Genomic DNA, 20741 nt, shown 5'->3' with positions numbered 1-20741 from the left:
TTCAATAAACTATCGTTAATCCTCGATCTATTTTGTACTTCCGTTTGATTTTTATTTTGTTATTTATTTATTTTATTTACTTTTTAACTTTTTTCTTACATCGCTGTGAGTTCTGACTTGGATCCTACCCAACCCGCTCTCACATCCGCAGGTTCACCCTACCTCTGCCGATCACCGGCCTTCACCGTGCTGACGAGCGAGGCCACTGCTGCCAGCTTCCCTTGCCTGCTTCCCGCCCTCTGGAATCCAGTTCTGTGATCGCTGTCTGGCTGTTTCCGATCGCGGGTTGACTACTCCTGCAGCTACTATCACCTGCTCCGAATGTACCTGTCCGTGTCCCCAACTGACACTTGTAGCTGACACTCGCCTAGTCTCCTGCAACCCTTTTGGCCTCGCTAGATGTGCTAGCTACAGCTATCTCCTTGAGTTTGTGGGCCGCCAGCACTCAGCTCGGTGAGTAAAGTTCTCCGCTTTCCTATTGTCATTGCTTGCTGGTTGGGGCGTAGTGATAGGTTGGAGTTGTTCTGTCTCAGTGCTCTTCAGGGAACGAGGTACGGGTTCTGCTCCCGAGCTCTACGGTGATCTCTTAGCGCGCCCTGCAGCCAAAATGTAGATTAATCCATTTTTTGGATCATCCTAAGTGCTGCCATAACTACCAACCGGGCACTGCAATACTCAGTTACGGAACTTCTTCGTTTAAAACCGACTAAGACCAGAATTCCTCCTGACTTGCTTGCACGCAGTGATTTGGACATAGTATCCCGTCCGAAATATCTACACCGCGGCTCTCATCGGAACTTTACCTACAGCAAAATGAACATTCCCTCCCTCTGGTCTACCTCCCGCTCCGCGCGACTCAATGTTGTCAAACGTGGGGTGGACTGCAGTGTACTTCGCCCGTTGCTTTCCGCACAGATTGATTTTAAGTATAGCTATTTTAAATTCGGTCTTTTCAACGTACGGTCGTTGAACAACAAAACACCGCTGCTAAATGATTACATCACCGATCAAAAAGTTGACATGATGTGTTTAACTGAGACATGGCAGAAACCTGAAGAATGTATTCATTTAAATGAGGCGACTCCCGCAGGGTACTCATTCATTGAAAAACCCCGCTCCTCTGGCCGTGGAGGAGGAGTAGTTGTTTTACACCGCGGTAATATCAAAATGAATGCTGTTGCCATACCAACTCCCTCATCGTTTGAATGTCTTGTCGTAAAAATAATCCGGTCCTCAACCTCTGTACATTGCTGTAATTTATCGCCTGCCAAAACCTTCAGCTGTATTTCTCTCTGAGTTCTCATAATTACTGACCACCGTCTGTGCTATGTCATCAAATGTATTAGTGCTGGGTGATTTTAACATTCATGTTGATTCCGCTGCATGTAATTTTTCTACGGACTTCTTATCCCTACTAGACTGTTTTGACATTAAACAACATGTCAATTTCCCCACGCATAACAAGGGGCATATACTAGATGTGGTATGTTCCTGTGGTGTACCTCCCTCTAATCTCACTGGCAGTGATTTTCCCATTTCTGATCACAAAATGATGTTGTTTGAAATGTACATACCTCCCTGAACAACACCAAATGTATTATTGCCTTCAGAAATGTAAAAAACATCAACCCTGACTTAATGATGGAACTTTTAAATGAATGTCCCGACCCCGTCTCCACCCCTACTGATGTCTAGTCTCTCATTATAATGATCTCCTCTTCACATATCTACAATCACTTGCCCCTCTTAAATATCGCACTGTTTCCTTCACTCGCACTGCACCCTGGTACACACCTGATTTAGGACAGATGAAGTCCCATGGCCATCGCTTAGAACGTCTGACAAAGAGAACTGGTCTAGTTGTTCATGCTGAGGCCTATTCTGAACATCTAACAAATTGCAAAAATGCCATCTCAGCTGCCAGATCTTCTTACTACGCCAACGTCATTCACATAAGTAATGGCAATTCAAAAGTTACTGTTAACAAATTGTTGCAGCCCCCTGACAATTTTCCACTCTGCATTTCCACTGATCTTTGCAATAAATTCCTTAGCTTCTTTCATACTAAAGTTGATGTAATCCACCAACAGCTCCACCTTACTAGCACTGAACATGATGTCCTCTCTCCCACTTTGGAGCTAGTTCAGACAGGTTCTCTCACTCAGTTCCTCCCAGTCAATGATTCCACTCTAACTGAAGTCATTTCAAAATGCAGGTCAACCACATGTCAGCTGGACCCAATGCCCACCTCACTAGTCAGATCTTGCCTCCCTGCCCTCCTTCCCCTGTTGCTGGCTATTATCAACTCCTCTCTCACCTCTGGCACTGTCCCTAGTAGCCTGAAGGTGGCAGCAGTCACACCTATTCGTAAAAAAGACAGGAGCTGACCCTGAAAACCTTCACAATTTCAGACCCATTTCAAATTTGCCCTTTTTAGCCAAAACACTGGAGCGAATAGTTGCCATTCAGCTTCAGGACCATCTTTCCACCAATCAGTTACTTGAACCTTTTCAATCTGGTTTTCGCACAAAACATAGCACAGAGACTGCCTGGGTGAAAGTTATCAATGATCTTCTCCATGCAGCTGACAACAACCTCTTAAACATCTTAGTGCTACTGGATTTGAGTGCTGCTTTTGACACAGTCTGTCACAAAATTTTGCTTGAACGCTTGTCTAATCTTGGTATCACCCATCTTGCACTTTCCTGGCTGAACTCATACCTCTCTCATAGGCAGCAATACATATCCATAAAGAATCACAGATCTGACTTTGCTTCTGTCACTAAGGGTGTTCCACAGGGTTCAGTGCTGGGTCCTCTCCTCTTCATTATTTATCTGCAACCACTGGGTCAGATCATGCGTCGTCATGGTGTTAGTCTTCACTGCTACGCTGATGACACACAGCTTTATATAAGTTCCAAACCCTCCTCTGCACTTCCTCCCCCATCTCTTATCAACTGTTTGCAGGACATTAGAATCTGGATGACCCGTAATTTCCTCAAACTTAACAGTGACAAATCTGAAGTAATGCTTATAGGGTCTAAATCCACACTATCCAAAACTCCAAACTTTTCCATTACTATTGACGGTTTTCCCATCCCACTTTCCACTCATGTGAAGAGCCTTGGTGTCATTCTTGACTCCACTCTCTCATTTGAACCTCATGTAAAACACATCACCAGATCTGCCTTTTTCCATCTCCGAAACATATCAAAACTCATTTTTGAGTTTTTTGGACATGTGGAATATATTGTAAAATATATAACTATTAATAAAAATGTTCTCCAAAGAGGGGGGTGGTGGTGGGCCAAAAAAAAAAAAAAAACATTTCTGACAATTAACCCTTCAACTGTGGCACTCACTAGCAAACTAGAACAGTGACTTGCGACAAATTTCCGCTGCTCTTATTTTAACGGAAAGGAGGAAAATACATTTTAGAGACATGCTGTAATTAGGTATATGTTTCTTACCCGTAACATTTTTGTGTGTATCTGAGTGAAATGTACGTGTACGGTTATTCAACAAACTTTGTGGTCAGACTATCAGCCTAGTCAGATAGTTTTGAGCACAGTCTAATGTAATCCATGTTAGTTATACTTAGGATATAGGGGAGAGTCGGTATAAATGTAACAGATCTGTATAGTAGACTATTTGCTTTTTCTTTTTAGCTTTGTGTTTGTTTTTAATGCATAAATAGGCTATGGACAAATTAATCAAACTTTTCATTTATTTCATGTAAGTAACCTAATCTTGGTCAAAATGGAATGGCCTGTTGTTGATAAGATAAATGCATCCCTTTGATATGCAATAAAACAATGAACGTAATTTAATTCACAGGCCAGTATATTGTCTTACAACAGTAGGCTACATGGAAGTTTGATATAGGCTACAGTAATTTACAGTAATGGTAATAAAATCCAGCATAAATTATCTGACATGATTAAATTAAGAACAACTGAAATGGGAGAATCCTGACATGCCAGAGCTGTTTGAAGCAAAAATTCACAGTAAATATTTGGCACATTTTTAACTGGCAGTAGAACTAGTAATACTGCAAACCAATTGCTCAGACCGACATACTTCTGTATTTATTTAATTCATGTGACAAGAGCAGATTGTGTTTCGCTGTTGATGTGTCCTTTAGAAAAGAAAAGAGGCAATGAATTAACCAGAGACAAACTTGATATTTTGTCAGTTCTTCAAAGGCGGAGAATATCCGTATCTACTCTTCTATGAGGCAATGGTTATTTGTTCACTGAGCAAGGCAGGCTAATAACGCATAGCTACTGACTAACGTGAATGCAATGCAACTAAGCGCTGCATGTTTCGTAATACAGAGATTAATAATTAGAAACAGCCTCCGTGGGTCACTGATCAAGTGACTCCACTGACATAGCTGGCTCAGTGAGGTGTATTTCTTGTGGTAGGCCAGTTGAACAGACAGCATTTTATCATCAAACTCAATATGAATTGTTTGAGCCAGGTAGCCTAACTATAACAACTATGCTTGCGTATTTGCTAGTTTATCAGCTAATAACATATATGTAGCCAGGCTCAGAAATTAATTCCTAATAGTACGTGTAGACCTCCCTAAAATGGTACAATCCCTTGTCCGCTGATGTCATGCGTGTGCAATGCATTATTTTTACAGCACGGTCACGCTAAAAAGGAAATTAACACTGAGGATTGCATCGTGCAGGAAAGGTGTGCAACATCAACCTGAATTAAGGTAAACTGGGATGGCAGGTATGCCAATCAGCCAAGTTACCCCTTGGTGGGGCATGCCTCATACAGTCGAGGCCAAAAGTTTACATACACCTTGGCACTTTTTCACAACTCCACACATTTCATGTTACCATTCATTTTCTGTCATTTAGGGTATCTACTTTATTTCCATAAGATGTCATTTCAAAATAATAGCTAAGAAACAGCTCTAACTAACAGCACATGGAGACAGAGCTTCTAGGTAAACTCATCCTCTTCTTGTACAGCAGCTCAAACTCACAGCACCTGGAGACAGAGCTTCTAGGTAAACTCATCCTCTTCCTGTACAGCAGCTCAAACTCACAGCACATGGAGACAGAGCTTCCAGTTAAACTCATCCTCTTAATGCAGCTCAAACTCACAGCACATGGAGACAGAGCTTCCAGTTAAACTCCTCCTCTTACTGCAGCCCTAACTCACAGCATATGGAGACAGAGCTTCTAGTTAAACTCATCCTCTTACTGCAGCTCTAACTCACAGCACTTGGAGACAGAGCTTCCAGTTAAACTCATCCTCTTACTGCAGCTCTAAAACACAGCACATGAAGACAGAGCTTCCAGTTAAAATCATCCTCTTACTGCAGCTCTAACTCACAGCACTTGGAGAAAGCTTCTAGTTAAACTCGTCCTCTTGCTGCAGCTCTAACTCACAGCACATGAAGACAGAGCTTCCAGTTAAACTGGCTATATACTCAGTAAGAAGAAAGAATTTCAGGATTGAGAACCACTGGCAAACATGTCCACGAACACTGCTGTTGGGATTCTCAGTGAGAACACCGCACTGTTTAAAGTCACTCCACGCCGCTGGGGCATGAATAATTACGAGGCAGCTATTAACCGGGGCTGGAATCCCAACCAGACCTCCATCTCGCGGCTACGCCATGGATGTATAAAGAGAAGGGCTACGCGAGATCACAACACAAAGCAAAAAGTTTAAAGTGTTTAAAGTGGCTTTAGTTTATCTAGCTATGCAAAAGAAGAAAAAAGGCGAAGGAGATGGGACGTTTGTCCTCTAAATCAGAGTAGGACGGAGAATGGAGAGTTTTGTCTGTACATTTGGCAAATGTGGAGTTTAGATGAGGGGGTCCACTTTCTCTTATTTCCGAATGTGTGCTAGGCGTTTTGATGACTTGCTGAAACGAGTAGCACCATTCATCAAACATGCGGGAACTCAGAATTCCCATCTCTACAGAAGAGAGATTGGCATTGACTCTCTGTACATTAGGATGTGAAGTCTGCCCTCTGAACTCTCAACTGTGACTTAACCAACCATTTGATATTTGGACCAATAGCTGAGAGGGGGAGGTCGGAGAACAAGAAAGAAGTTTTCCAAAAGTTCACCGTGGAGGTCGTCACACACTGCAACGTACGAACATGCAACATCACCTCTTTTTGTTCTTCAATTGTTCTCATTGCTTCGTTTTGCTCAAAAAGTTCTACTTCTTACGAAGTATACAGCCCACTTTAAACTCATCCTCTTACTGCAGCTCTAACTCACAGCACTTGGAGACAGATCTTCCAGTTAAACTCATCCTCTTACTGCAGCTCTAACTCACAGCGCTTGGAGAAAGCTTCTAGTTAAACTCGTCCTCTTACTGCAGCTCTAAATCACAGAATACAGGAACATGACATAATACACCTCATCTACACCTGAATGGGTCACAATACACCCACCTACTTCTGAAACCTTTCAGAAACATTGAAGTATTATTACATAGGAATGTCTATTTGAACCTGTTTTATTACCTTTGATCATCTGTGAACTCTCTTCTGAGCTTGATTGGCTGATCCATTGAACGATCACTCTTCATAGACAGACAGCTGGGTACAGGTGACCCTGCTCTTTCTACTTTAACCCTGTGAACAAAACATGGAGACAGAGCTTCCAGTTAAACTCATCCTCTTACTCCAGCTCTAACTCACAGCACTTGGAGAAAGAGCTTCCAGTTAAACTCATCCTCTTACTGCTGATCTAACTTTTGCAAGGACACCCTGGGATAAATGCCAGAGAGAAGAGTTGCAAAAGAGGAGAGAGTGGGAAGAAGCGTAAAGCCTCTGGAGCAGTTTTTACGTTAAGGGCCTTGCTCAAGAGCCCAATGAGAGTTTTTTATTTTGTGTACGGACCAAACTCCATCTATCCAGATATAAGTCATCATATCTAGATTTCCATCACAGGTTCGAAACAGCAACTCTACAGTTGCCAGGAGGACACCCTACCACTATCTACACCTTCCAGATAGCAAGTGACTCCGGGCCGGATCTGCACTGATTCTGGCCTGAAGTCAGCAGTGTCGTGCCGAAATCTCTGCAGTTCCAGGCTGAAGTCGTTTGCTATCTGGGCTGAATATGACATAATACACCCACCTTCACGTGAATGTAACACGGGGCACCCAACCTAGACCTCAAAGTTGTCAGTGAGATTTAGGTTTAATTACACTGTGAAGTGTCAACATGAACCTGTTCATTTACCTTGAATCACCTGGTAACTCTCCTCTGAACTTGATTGGCTGATCCATTGAACGATCACTCCTCATAGACAGACAGCTGGGTACAGGTGACCCTGCTCTTTCTACTTTAACCCTGTGAACAAAACATGGAGACAGAGCTTCCAGTTAAACTCATCCTCTTACTGCAGCTCTAACTCACAGCACATGGAGACAGAGCTTCCAGTTAAACCCATCCTCTTACTCCAGCTCTAACTCACAGCACTTGGAGAAAGAGCTTCCAGTTAAACTCATCCTCTTACTGCTGATCTAACTTTTGCAAGGACACCCTGGGATAAATGCCAGAGAGAAGAGTTGCAAAAGAGGAGAGAGTGGGAAGAAGCGTAAAGCCTCTGGAGCAGTTTTTACGTTAAGGGCCTTGCTCAAGAGCCCAATGAGAGTTTTTTATTTTGTGTACGGACCCAACTCCATCTATCCAGATATAAGTCATCATATCTAGATTTCCATCACAGGTTCGAAACAGCAACTCTACAGTTGCCAGGAGGACACCCTACCACCATCTACACCTTCCAGATAGCAAGTGACTCCGGGCCGGATCTGCACTGATTCTGGCCTGAAGTCAGCAGTGTCGTGCCGAAATCTCTGCAGTTCCAGGCTGAAGTCGTTTGCTATCTGGGCTGAATATGAAATAATACACCCACCTTCACGTGAATGTAACACGGGGCACCCAACCTAGACCTCAAAGTTGTCAGTGAGATTTAGGTTTAATTACACTGTGAAGTGTCAACATGAACCTGTTCATTTACCTTGAATCACCTGGTAACTCTCCTCTGAACTTGATTGGCTGATCCATTGAACGATCACTCCTCATAGACAGACAGCTGGGTACAGGTGACCCTGCTCTTTCTACCTGGACCCTGTGAACAAAACAAGGAGACAGAGCTTCCAGTTAAACTCATCCACTTACTGCAGGTCTAACTCACAGCACATGGAGACAGAGCTTCCAATTAAATCCATCCTCTTACTACAGCTCTAACTCACAACACAGGGAGACAGAGATTCCAGTTTAACTTATCCTCTTACTGCAGCTCTAACTCACAGCACATGAAAGCAGAGCTTCCAGTTAAACTCATCCTCTTACTGCAGCTCTAACTCACAGCACATGGAGACAGAGCTTCCAGTTAAACTCATCCTCTTACTGCAGCTCTAACTCACAGCACATGGAGACAGAGCTTCCAGTTAAACTCATCCTCTTACTGCAGCTCTAACTCACAGCACATGGAGACAGAGCTTCCAGTTAAACTCATCCTCTTACTGCAGCTCATACACACAGAATGCCTGAATATGACATAATACACCTCACCTACACCTGAATGGGTCTTAATGCACCCACCTACTTCTGAAACCTGTCAGAAACATTAAAGTATTATTACACAGGAATGTCTATTTGAACCTGTTTTATTACCTTTGATCATCTGTGAACTCTCCTCTGAACTTGATTGGCTGATCCATTGAACGATCACTCTTCATAGACAGACAGCTGGGTACAGGTGACCCTGCTCTTTCTACTTTAACCCTGTGAACAAAACATGGAGACAGAGCTTCCAGTTAAACTCATCCTCTTACTGCAGCTCTAACTCACAGCACATGGAGACAGAGCTTCCAGTTAAACTCATCCTCTTACTGCAGCTCTAACTCATATCACATTAAATATCTGATTCATGCATTTATACCTCTTCCTCTCAGTGCTGAGGGTTCCTCTTTTGGTCTCTGGCTCCTCTGAGAGACTCATTTTAGAAAACAGCGCCCCCTATCTAAGGAGACGGGAACACATCAGACCAGACTGGACCACAAGTGGCTTCCAACCCAGATTAGCCTGTAAACACACAACATGAGAACATACTGAACACTCACATGGACACACAGAGACACAAACACACAATATAGCGTAGTTTTGACTGGAAGCAATGTAGAATTAAAATGGGCCCTGAACATGTACTATACAGACATCTCAAAAGGAGTGGTGTTACCCTTGATACTGAAGCTCAGGAGCGTGTGTCCAGAAAAAGACGACACTAGAAACAGTGTGCCGAGGCTTGATTAGTTTCTGCCATAAACACGTGATCAATGACGTCCGAAGCTTCATTCGGTACACACAACCATGTGACCGCTTTGGTAACTGACTCAAAGGAAGCAAAGCTTTGGCGCAGGTTTCATGGGGAGAGCAAGCAGTTTGTGTCAGTCGTGAGCTCGTGAGTCACATTGACTGCTTTAAGAATCCGAGACATTGTGCAGAGATGGAACCAGCCAGGAACAGAGAGTGGTCTGCGGTTTGGGAGCATTTTAAAATGATATCAGCAACTAAGCTTTATCGTCCTGAGACCCAGGGGAAAAAAGGTTCAAAATGACATTTTTTGTGTTATAATATATATAGCAATACAAATGTATAAAAATACAAATATAAAAAAATAAAAACAATCAGTTAGGAATAATGCTTTCTAAGTGCAGTTTTACTTATTATTACTAAAATTTAAAATGAAAAAAAATTTTAACTTTGGAAATAATTGGAAAGACCAGCAGGTCAAAGAACATGTAATCTCACATCCAAATTTATGACATTTAAAGACCATAATGTATTATAGACACAGAGACAATTAAGCTATCATGAAGGCTTGAAGATATAACTAGAAATGTCACATCCTCCACAGAGGACAAACATGAATGTCTTTGTCCCAGAGCTCTTCTGTGCTTACCGGCCTGTGTTCTTCACGGACAGGTTTGCTAATGATATTTCACGCATTGCACAGCTATGTCATGGTGCTGCACTAACAAAGTCACACACTGGTAAACCTCCGGTTGGAGGATTGAATCCCGCCTCGCCCTCAGGAAGATAATTTCCTCTTTTACACTAACATTTTCTTACGCTTATATTTGCTTTACCAAAACTCACTCACGGCCACCCATATGCATTTCATGAAGGCAACTGTATTCCTTTTATTTAAAAAGTTACACCAGTTCACCACTGTGCTATTTCTACTAACTACATTTCTTCACTTGGCTACCCTACAAAACCTTCTTATCAGCAAACGCCACGTTTCTACATTCATGTTACCTCGCCCTGTTCTCTATCTATGTCACGGTACGGGTAGAGGGGACCCAAACGCAGAGGGGGAAAAAAACACGAACTCAAAAGGGAAAATTAACAAAGATTTTACTAACAAAAAGGGCAAACAACCAGGGAACAGACAAGGGCACGAAGGCCAAAACAAACTCAAAAAATATCGAAATAAAACAGAAAACAAGTCGAACTCACAAACACGGGAAGGGCAGAACACGGACAGGGCAGAACACGGGAAGGCAGAGCACAAGGAAAGGTCAAACAAAACACAGGCAGGTAGATATGGTGAAACAAACAGATGTTGGGAACAAACACAAACAATATCTAATGAAACAACAGGAACTCAAAAACACAGGCAGGACAGAGTACAAGTAAGTGGAACAAACACAAACAGGTCACAAACACAGGCAGGTACAAAGGGTCTAAAACATACGCAAGTTGGGAACAAACACAAGCAGGCAGGTACATGTACGTCAGGTAACAAACACAAGCAGGGCAGAACATGGGAAGGCAGAGCACAAGGGAAGGTCAAACAAAACAGTCAGGCACAAAATACAAGCAGGTACATACGGTCTTGAAACATCGGAAACAAACACAAGCAGGGCAGAACACGGGAAGGCAGAGCACAAGGGAAGGTCAAACAAAACAGTCAGGCACAAAATACAAGCAGGTACCATGGGTCTGAGGAAACGCAAGTTGGGAACAAACACAAGCAGGCAGGTACATGTACGTCAGGTAACAAACACAAGCAGGGCAGAACACGGGAAGGCAGAGCACAAGGGAAGGTCAAACAAAACAGTCAGGCACAAAATACAAGCAGGTACATACGGTCTTGAAACATCGGAAACAAACACAAGCAGGGCAGAACACGGGAAGGCAGAGCACAAGGGAAGGTCAAACAAAACAGTCAGGCACAAAATACAAGCAGGTACCATGGGTCTGAGGAAACGCAAGTTGGGAACAAACACAAGGAACCAGCACCCGAGTCAAGGGAACAGAGAACTTAAATAGACAGGGGTAACAAGACACAGGTGAACTCAAAAAACAATCAAACCAGAAGGAGGGGATAAGACAGGTGGGAACAATGATGGGATAACGAGACAATGAAACAATCATACAATTAACAGGGGGGGAGCAGGACACAAAACAGAAGTGCCGCCATCTGGCGGCCCAACAGGGGAAACACAGACAGGAAAACAGGACCATGACAGTACCCCCCCCCCAAGGGACGGCTCCTGACGTCCCAGGAGGCCGACCCGGGGAGGGAGTCAACAGAGGGTGGGGGCTAGAGACAGGACTCAGACAGGAACAGGGACTGGACACAGAACTGGGGCAGGAACAGGACTGGACTGGACAGGACAAGACTCAGGGCTGGACTGGACAGGACAGGAACAAGACAAGAACAAGACTCGGGGCTGGACTGGGAAGGACAGGAACAAAACAAGAACAAGACTCGGGGCTGGAGGGGAACTTGGAGCTGGACGGGAACTCGGGGCTGGACACAGGACTCAGGGCAGAAACAGGACTGGACAGGAACAGGACTGGACACAGGACTCAGGGCAGAAACAGGACTGGACAGGAACAGGACGGGACTCAGGACTGGAACGGGACGCAGGACTCGGGACTGGACTCGGACGGGGGAACAGGACTCGGGACTGGACTCGGACGGGGGAACAGGACTCGGGACTGGACTCGGACGGGGGAACAGGACTCGGGACTGGACTCGGACGGGGGAACAGGACTCGGGACTGGACTCGAACGGGGGAACAGGAGGACGGGGGAAAACAGAACACAGGAAAACTGGGACAAAACTCAGGAACTAGGAAAACAGGGCGACACGGGGAGACTCAGGGCTGGGCAGGACCCGGGCGACACGGGGAGACTCAGGGCTGGGCAGGACCCGGGCGACACGGGGAGACTCAGGGCTGGCCCGCACTCGGGCGACACGGGGGAAACTCAGGGCCCGCACATCGGGCGACTCGGGGGAAACTCAGGGCCCGCACATCGGGCGACTCGGGGGAAACTCAGGGCCCGCACATCGGGCGACACGGGGGAAACTCAGGGCCCGCACATCGGGCGACTCGGGGGAAACTCAGGGCCCGCACATCGGGCGACTCGGGGGAAACTCAGGGCCCGCACATCAGGCGACTCGGGGGAAACTCAGGGCCCGCACATCGGGCGACTCGGGGGAAACTCAGGGCCCGCACATCGGGCGACTCGGGGGAAAATCAGGGCCCGCACTCAGGAAACCAGGGGGGACTTGGACAGGGGCAAGGCAGACATACAGGACTGGACTGGGGCGAGGTGGACACAGGACAGCAACGAGACGGGGCACGACAACACTGGACTGGGTTGGACAAGACTGAGGGGGAAACAGACTGCCAGATACTGGCACAATAGGGAGACCTAAAAAGACAGACACAGGGACAAGCAGGCGGGGAAACACACGGCGACACCGATGGACACACAAAGGGACAGGCAGACAGGGAAGGCGAGGGGGGAACCCAACAACTGACATAGGGACTGACACACAGGCAAACAAGACAAAACACACGCGGACTGGCACACAGACAGACAGGCAGACAGGCGGGCAAACACGTTGGCCGATGGGCTGACGGCCTGGGGGGCAGACAAACAGGCCAACAAACTGGCTGACACACATACGGGTAGACTAACAGACAAACAGGCGGGCAGACAATTAGACAGGGGGGCCGGGGAACACAGGGACACATGGTTGGGAGGACAGACACCAAAGGGAGAATGGACACCAGGGGGAGCGACGAGACCGGGGGAGGGACGACCACTGGGGGGAGCGACGAGACCGGGGGAGGGACGACCACTGGGGGGAGCGACGAGACCGGGGGAGGGACGACCACTGGGGGGAGCGACGAGACCGGGGGAGGGACGACCACTGGGGGAAGGACGGACACCGGGGGAGGGACGACCACTGGGGGGAGCGACGACACCAGGGGAAGGACGAACCCTGGAGGACGGGGGAACACTAGAGGACGGGGGAACACTAGAGGGAAAACGGACACTGGGGGGCGTGAGAACACTAGGGGAAGCACGAACGCCAGGGGGAGCACGAACGCTAGGAGGCAAGGCAGGTGGCTTAGCCTGCGGGGCGGCCAGAGCAGTCTGCGGCGGCCCCTGCGGGACAACAGATGGGACCGTTGTCCTCTCCGGGGCTCTGGACGGCTCTGGAGGCCTCTCCGGAGCTCTGGACGGCTCCGGAGGCCCCCCCGGGACACGAGGCGGCTGCGGAGGCCCCCCTGGGGCTTGAGGCGGCTCCGGAGGCCCCCCCGGCTCGAGGCGCAAGTAAAGCGACTGGGTGTGGCACAGGGGTAACGAACTGAATGGGACAGAAAGGTCGAGGTTCGATTCCGGGATGGAACGTGCCGTTGTACCCTTGAGAGGTCTAAGCCGCATTGGCTCAGTTATATCCAGCTGTATAAAGGGCTACAATGTAAAGTGCATGTAAACGGGGCTCGAGGAGGCTTCTGGAGCCTGTACGATGGGCCGAAGCGGTTAGAGGGGCCTTCCGGAGGTCAGAGCGGCTTGGGGGCCTCTCGGGCTCGAGGCGGCTCTGGGGGCCTCTCCGGGGCTCGAGGCGGATCTGGGGCCTCTCCGGGGCTCGAGGCGGTCTGGGGGCCTCTCCGGGGCTCGAGGCGGACTCTGGGGCCTCTCCGGGGCTCGAGGGGCTCTGGGGGCCTCTCCGGGGCTCCAGGCGGCTCTGGGGGCCCTCCGGGACTGGGGCAGAGCAGCCGTCGAGGCCTCCGGGGACTTGAGGCAGAGCAGGCCGGTGAAGGCCGCTCCGGGACTTGAGGCAGAGCAGGCCGTGAAGGCCGCTCCGGGACTTGAGGCAGAGCAGGCCGTGAAGGCCGCTCCGGGACTTGAGGCAGAGGCCGTGAAGGCCGCTCCGGACTTGAGGCAGAGCAGGCGGGACCTCCGGGACTTGAGGCAGAGCAGGCCGTGAAGGCCGCTCCGGGACTTGAGGCAGAGCAGGCCGTGAAGGCCGCTCCGGGACTTGAGGCAGAGCAGGCCGTGAAGGCCGCTCCGGACTTGAGGCAGAGCAGGCCGTGAAGGCCCTCCGGCACTCGGGGCAGAGCAGGCCGTGAAGGCCCCTCCGGCACTCGGGGCAGAGAGGCCGTGAGGCCCTCCGGCACTGGGCAGAGCAGGCCGTGAAGGCCCTCCGGGACTTGGGTGGAGCAGGCCGGGGCCCTGCCGTCTGGGCTGGGCAGGGGACAGGAACACAGACCACAGCTGTAGGGAACCCGGCTGGGCAGCCGGACGGGACCGGCGGGCCCCCGCGGGCCGGACCCGGAAAAATGGCAAGCCGCGACCCCTCAAAAGGGTCAGGATCCGCCTGCTGATCAGCTGGAGGTCCGGCCGACCGGGAGGCAGCCTGACCACGGCGCCTCCGCGACCGCCCGCCCCGGGCACTGGGAGGCTCAAGCTCCCACCACCCCGATGGCATGTTAAACAATAAAAAAATAAAAATAAAAAAATAATAAAAAATAAATTAATTTAAAAAAAAAAACTCTGCTGGGTCCCACACTGGCTGGTTCCTTCTGTCACGGTACGGGTAGAGGGGACCCAAACGCAGAGGGGAAAAAAAAACACGAACTCAAAAGGGAAAATTAACAAAGATTTTACTAACAAAAAGGGCAAACAACCAGGGAACAGACAAGGGCACGAAGGCCAAAACAAACTCAAAAAATATCGAAATAAAACAGAAAACAAGTCGAACTCACAAACACGGGCTGGGCAGAACACGGACAGGGCAGAACACGGGAAGGCAGAGCACAAGGAAAGGTCAAACAAAACACAGGCAGGTAGATATGGTGAAACAAACAGATGTCGGGAACAAACACAAACAATATCTAATGAAACAACAGGAACTCAAAAACACAGGCAGGACAGAGTACAAGTAAGTGGAACAAACACAAACAGGTCACAAACACAGGCAGGTACAAAGGGTCTAAAACATACGCAAGTTGGGAACAAACACAAGCAGGCAGGTACATGTACGTCAGGTAACAAACACAAGCAGGGCAGAACACGGGAAGGCAGAGCACAAGGGAAGGTCAAACAAAACAGTCAGGCACAAAATACAAGCAGGTACATACGGTCTTGAAACATCGGAAACAAACACAAGCAGGGCAGAACACGGGAAGGCAGAGCACAAGGGAAGGTCAAACAAAACAGTCAGGCACAAAATACAAGCAGGTACCATGGGTCTGAGGAAACGCAAGTTGGGAACAAACACAAGCAGGCAGGTACATGTACGTCAGGTAACAAACACAAGCAGGGCAGAACACGGGAAGGCAGAGCACAAGGGAAGGTCAAACAAAACAGTCAGGACACAAATACAAGCAGGTACATACGGTCTTGAAACATCGGAAACAAACACAAGCAGGGCAGAACACGGGAAGGCAGAGCACAAGGGAAGGTCAAACAAAACAGTCAGGCACAAAATACAAGCAGGTACCATGGGTCTGAGGAAATGCAACTTGGGAACAAACACAAGGAACCAGCACCCGAGTCAAGGGAACAGAGAACTTAAATAGACAGGGGTAACAAGACACAAGTGAACTCAAAAAACAATCAAACCAGAAGGAGGGGATAAGACAGGTGGGAACAATGATGGGATAACGAGACAATGAAACAATCATACAATTAACAGGGGGGGAGCAGGACACAAAACAGAAGTGCCGCCATCTGGCGGCCCAACAGGGGAAACACAGACAGGAAAACAGGACCATGACAATCTAGCCACATACAAACAATTACTACCTATGTACGTTCTGCAACTCCCCATTAAAACATTACATATAAATTCACGACTCACTCATAATTATAACTACTAGTACTGAACATGACAAAAAGCATATCAGTACAACAGATTTCACACATTACTTAACCCTACACTTTAACAATAAATGTTTTTTACAGACTGTTATATATACCGTTCGATAAGGAATCTATGCTCGCTCATGGTCACTTCATTTACTTCGCACTATAGTCTGTGATCATGTCAACCTTCACCTACATACCCATTCTGCTAAAATCATATTGTTTCAACTACGCAATTTCATCATTTCTCCTAATTTATCTCACACTGTTGTTATTTTCTCATATGCAAAGCCTGCTGGGACATATGCGTCTGCTCCTATTCTCCACTATCAACTTTTCCGGTGCTAGCTTAGCAAAACAGCAAAGAGGATTCCTACCTGCAGATAAGCCTATCAAAATGCCTTATAAACCTTACAAACACTAAAAGTGCATCTCCACGAAATAACAGACAACGGAGCAGGACAGAAGGGTATACAAATTGCGACCTAGGGAGCTCTGATTTTACGGGCTTGCTGATTCTTTTGTCAATCAAGGCTCGTTGGATGGCCGTCAAATCCGTGAGTACATACACTAGCCATATTTCACCTACGCGTCTGATGCGTTTACACTTACGCCACCGCACCCATTGTCACAGCCGCTGTTTTACATATATAGCAAACCGAAACTGCTAAACGGTTCACGCTCATCAGACTGTACAAATTCACAGGGATAGCCATAATCCACAACCGTTTCTTACAGGGTCACTTCGCATTTCTCACTCTCATAATAAAATGCTTTGCAAAAAGAAATGATATTTCTTTTTACTCACACATACAAGACCAGTCCAGGCCTGCCATTAAAAATATTGATATCAAAATGACGCCAAGTTACGGTACTACAAACAATATAGGTTATCTTGCCTCACCAAAATTAAATAAGATGTATTCCAAAGCAATGCTACCCAACATTTCCTCAATTATTTCAAGTCACTTGGCCCTGTGTTTTGTAATCTTAACATTTTAAAATGTCATGCAAACTTTGTGTCAGATCAAAGTGTCAAATATTTCGAATTCCCTCATGGAACACATTGACATTCATGTACAAAACTGCTGGTGTGTAACTACAGGAAGCATATTTCTCCAGAAAACATATGTTTATACTTGCTTCTGAACTGAATTTGAGTACATGTACAAGTTATTGTATATTTGCTACGTACAATAAATACTGCATGTAAAATACATATTGTACATACATACATAGAGAACTTCTTTATCCCCATGGGGACATTTCCCTCGCAGCATGTTACATTCACATTTACGAACACACACTTATACCAAGAAACATCTATCATTCACGCAACAGAGAAAGGCTGGGCAGCGAAATACATACATACCATTACAAATTGGACATATACACGCCTATTCAATCAATCTTGACTGTGAGAAAGCCATCCACACATATGTTTGGCCTGTCCATGTAGTGCATGCTTATACACACAGGGCCAAGTGACTTGAAAGAACTGAGGAAATGTTGGGTAGCATTGCTTTGGAATACATCTTATTTAATTTTGGTGAGGCAAGATAGCCTATATTGTCTGTAGTACCGTAACTTGGCATCATTTTGATATCAATATTTTTAATGGCAGGCCTGGACTGGTCTTGTATGTGTGAGTGTGAGGTCTTCAACCTCCCCAAACACTCCCACGTCACTCCCCTGCTCACTACCCTCCACTGGCTGCCTGTTATAGCTCGCATCAAATTTAAAACATTAGTCCTATCATACCAAGCAGTCAAGGGATCAGCCCCAGCGTACCTCCATAAGATATTCAAACCTTACATGCCAGCCAGATCCCTCCGTTCTGCTACCTCAGGACGCCTGGCACCTCCCACTCTTCGCACCTGCGCTTCCAGAACACGTCTCCTGTCTGTTCTGGCCCCACGATGGTGGAATGACCTCCCCGTGGAGGTCAGAACAGCTGAGACACTGACCCATTTCAAGCGACGACTGAAGACTCACCTCTTCAGTCAGCACCTCTCCCCATCCCTCCCTACCTCCCTGTAATCTCTTAAATGACTGTAAGCTTAGGGTTGTAACTAGGTAGCTGTTTCGTAGGTGACTTAGTTAATGCACCTGTCTTAACTACTGCTTGTATTTTTCCATAGACTTCGTTGTTGCTGTTCTCATTTGTATTAGTGTTAATCAGTTTAACCTTCAGGGTCCAAGTTGAACTATGCGGTTGTTCCCTGCACTTGGACCGGTACTTCTCTCTAGGGTTTTCGTCATACTTGTTCCTGGTTATGGTTATACACTTTGTTGTACGTCGCTCTGGATAAGAGCGTCTGCCAAATGTCTGTAATGTAATGTAATGTAATGAGTAACTTGGCATTTTTGTACGTTGAAAACGTGTTTTTTATGAGATGAATACATACAACAATAACCCAGCCCGCCGCCTCTCTTCCGGACGAGCTCAACACCTTCTACGCACGGTTTGAGGCGAGCAACACCATCCCAACTGTAAGGCTAGATGAGGACCACGACGACTGCACTCTGTCCCTATCTACGGCTGATGTGAGGAGAGCTTTTAAAAGAGTAAACCCTTGGAAGTCACCAGGGCCAGATGGCATTCCAGGCCATGTCCTCAAAGCGTGTGCCGACCAGCCAGCGGAGGTATTCACCTCTATATTCAACCTCTCCCTGAACCAGTCTGCAGTCCCCACCTGCTTCAAACAGGCCATCATTGTTCCTGTACCAAAGAAACCTGCCATCTCCTGCTGGAATGACTACCGCCCTGTAGCACTGACCTCCATCATCATGAAGTGCTTCGAGCGGCTAGTCAGAACCCACATCTGCTCCTTTCTTCCTGACACCTTGGACCCCCTTCAATTCGCATACCGCCCCAACAGATCTACGGACGACGCCATTGTCCTGACAGTGCACACCGCCCTCTCCCACCTGGATAAGGGAGACACATACGTGAGGATGCTGTTTATAGACTACAGCTCAGCATTCAACACAATTGTGCCTGCTAAGCTCGTTCCCAAGCTCAGGAACCTGGGTCTTAACACCTCCCTCTGCAACTGGATCCTGGACTTCCTGACGGGCAGACCCCAGGTGGTGAGAATGGGTAACCTCACCCCTTCTGCACTGACCCTGAGCACCGGAGCCCCTCAGGGCTGCGTACTCAGTCCCCTCCTGTACGCCCTGTTCACGCCCCCATTCACATCGATGGAGCTGAAGTGGAGAGTGTCTCCTGCTTCAAGTTCCTGGGTGTGGTCATAAATGATGACCTCACCTGGTCCAGGCAATCAGACGCAACAGTGAAAACTGCCCAAAAGCGCCTATACTTCCTGAGGAGACTCAAGAAGTTTGGCATGTCTGCCAAAACCCTCATCAATTTCTACAGGTGCACCATTGAGACCGCTGCCACCTCCCATCTGTGCAAGGCATCTACCACACACGATGCCTTAGGAAAGCACAGAAAATCATAAAAGACTACAGCCACCCAGGTTATGGTCTGTTCTCGCTCCTGCCGTCTGGTAGACGCTACCGGAGCATCCGGGCATGGACGACCAGACTCACAAACAGTTTTTTCCCCCAGGCCATCAGGCTTCTCAACCAGCAACATTAATCTCAGAGATCACATTGATCACATGACCTCCTATGGATGCTCCTTTACTTCCTATGTACGTTCAATGTACATTATCACAATCTTATGCACATATTCATCAGCACTCCTGCACTTTATATGTTACATATTTAAATATTTAATACTCTTATTCTCATTGTCCATATCCCCCGTCTGTACAGGCTGGTACTGCTGCTAATGTTTAATATTATGTATATTTTTGATATTTTTTGATATTTTTGTCTGTCTTGCTTCTACATAGTTGCTACCTGCCATGTCATAAGAATTTCTTTGCTCAGAATGACCTTGTGTTATACTGTGCACCTGACAAATAAAACACTTTGACTTTGACTTTGAACCTTTTATTTCAGTGACCTGTTCAATGTTGCATAAGAACCTCCTCTCCCCATTTAATAGTTATCACTCCGAAGTTTCAAGGTGGACATGATGCTGATGGCTATCTTTTATAAGTCTTTTATTGAATCTCTTTTAACCTTTAATATGATCTGCTGGTTTGGTATCCTAAATCTTAAGTGAAAGAGTCGACTGGCCAGCATTGAAAAATTAGCTGGCAGGATCATCTGATACAGCTGACCCCTCCCAGCTGTATCAGATAGGATCTATAAGGAAGGCCCAGTCCATTCTGAGGGATTCCCAGCATCCCCTGTTCAATCAATTTGCATTACTTCCCTCAGAGCGCAGATATACACCGATCAGCCACAACATTAAAACCACCTACCTAATATTGTGTAGGTCCCCCTCGTGCCGCCAAAACAGCTCTGACCCGTCTCCACCTCTGAAGGTGTCCTCTGGTATATTTGTATTTCTGTATATATTTGTATCTTCCGTATATTTGTATCTGATATTTTGTATCTACTGTATATTTGTATCTGATATTTTGTATCTACTGTAAATTTGTATCTGATTGTGTTACTTTATTGTCTTTTAAGCTGCAA

At 46.9% G+C, this 20741-nt stretch overlaps 1 long non-coding RNA gene across 2 annotated transcripts; it reads right to left on the bottom strand.

Annotated features, from left to right (window-relative positions):
• Positions 1–6025: 6025 nt before the first annotated feature.
• LOC135247138 (uncharacterized) lies at positions 6026–9512 on the bottom strand. 2 transcript variants are annotated; one of them, XR_010328091.1, is made up of 6 exons: positions 9238–9512; positions 8941–9083; positions 8673–8783; positions 8014–8124; positions 7233–7343; positions 6030–6620 (listed from the first exon to the last, which is right to left on the bottom strand). It is a non-coding gene; the product is annotated as an uncharacterized LOC135247138 (long non-coding RNA). The 2 variants fall into 2 exon arrangements; XR_010328090.1 differs by lacking the exon at positions 9238–9512 and having other exon boundaries at positions 6026–6620; positions 8941–9186.
• Between the last annotated feature and the right edge of the window lie 11229 nt (positions 9513–20741).

This window comes from Anguilla rostrata, unplaced genomic scaffold, assembly GCF_018555375.3.
Source record: "Anguilla rostrata isolate EN2019 unplaced genomic scaffold, ASM1855537v3 scaf1084, whole genome shotgun sequence".
Classification (NCBI taxonomy): Eukaryota; Metazoa; Chordata; class Actinopteri; order Anguilliformes; family Anguillidae; genus Anguilla; species Anguilla rostrata.
Note: the sequence above shows the minus strand (reverse complement) of the source record. Positions and strands in the feature narration are given on the sequence as shown.